Here is a 1,798-nt window from a genome sequence, read left to right as displayed (position 1 = left end):
AATTTTAGATGTAGAATGTAAACTAGACATATGTACTTTTCTACAAAAATACAAACGCTGGTTGGTATAGAGTCATTGGTTGAGATCATCGACACGACTTAGAAACAGACGTTGCTAGAACATTTTTGTTACTAAAATGAAAATAAAGATATATTGAGAGCGAATAAAATGGTAATTTCGGACATACACAAATAATTGTGACAATATGTGAATTTGCACAAGAAAAAAATACAATTTGTGACACGAGTTGTGAGATGACCCGGTACACCACTACATGTTGTAGTGTACAAGTCTTTGTCATAACACTCACGAAACGTTGTTTCATAAATATTACATCCCACAGAGTGGTACAACAGAAACATCGCGAGTCCAAACTCTCCTCTCTTTATAAACTTAAGGTCGATAATTCAAGATACTCCTTGGTACAATGAGGAGTCAAAGCGAATAAAAACTTCAAATTTAAGGTCTTCAAGCAAGATGACAAAGCTAAGCTTGACATCATCTAAGCTCACTAACTTATTTAGTAGGGTGCTACGATGTTCGGCTCATCTATTGTAGTCTAAGAATCCTCTTGTTATGTCTCTGGTTCATCCTCTCGTATTCCATAACCTATATCATAGTCTATTCCCTCGATGCCTACTGACGGATCTGCTTTTGCCTAGTAAACCTCCTCTCCTTCGGGTTCGTTGGTATCTGATGTCTACGGGTGCTTCTATTCTTGTAGATAGTGTTGGGCCTCTAAGAGCAGAGGTTTGTAGAACAGCAGCAAGTTTCCCTTAAATGGATCACCCAAGGTTTATCGAACTCAGGGAGGAAGAGGTCAAAGATATCCCTCTCATGCAACCCTGCAACCACAAAGCAAGAAGTCTCTTGTGTCCCCAACACACCTAATAGGTGCACTAGTTCGGCGAAGAGATAGTGAAATACAAGTGGTATGAATGAATATGAGCAGTAGTAACAGCGCCAGAAAAGTGCTTGCTGGCGTGCAGTTGATGGTAGTAATATTGCGGATAGTAGAGATGCAGTAAAACAGTAAACAAGCAGCGATAGCAGTATTTAGGAACAAGGCCTAGGGATCATACTTTCACTAGTGGACACTCTCAACTTTGATCACATAACAGAATAAATAGATAAATGCTAGACTCTACACTCTCTTGTTGGATGATGAACACCACTAACTGTGTAGGATTACACGAACCCTCAATGTCGGAGTTAACAAGCTCCACAATATTCGATGTTCATGTTTAAATAACCTTAGAGTGCATGACAGATCAACATAACCAAACCAAGTACTAACATAGCATGCACACTGTCACCTTCACACTACGAAAGGAGACATAGATCACATCAATACCATCATAGCAATAGTTAACTTCATAATCTACAAGATATCACAATCATAGCCTACGCCAAGTACTACACGATGCACACACTCGTCACCATTACACCGTGCGGGAGGAATAAACTACTTTAATAACATCACTAGAGTAGCACACAGATAAATTGTGATACAAAACACATTGCAATCATAAAGGGATATAAATAAGCACTTCACTATGCCATTCATAACAGTGAATAAGTATTCTCGTGAAATATAGCCTAAGAGACCCACACGGTGCACACACTCGTCACCTTTACACACGTGGGACAAGGAGTCTCCGGAGATCACATAAGTAAAACCCACTTGACTAGCACAATGACATCTAGATTACAAGCATCATCATATGAATCTCAATCATGTAAGGCAGCTCATGAGATTATTGTATTGAAGTACATAGGAGAGAGATGAACCACATAG

Source organism: Lolium rigidum, chromosome 1, assembly GCF_022539505.1.
Source record: "Lolium rigidum isolate FL_2022 chromosome 1, APGP_CSIRO_Lrig_0.1, whole genome shotgun sequence".
Taxonomy (NCBI): domain Eukaryota; kingdom Viridiplantae; phylum Streptophyta; class Magnoliopsida; order Poales; family Poaceae; genus Lolium; species Lolium rigidum.
Note: the sequence above shows the minus strand (reverse complement) of the source record.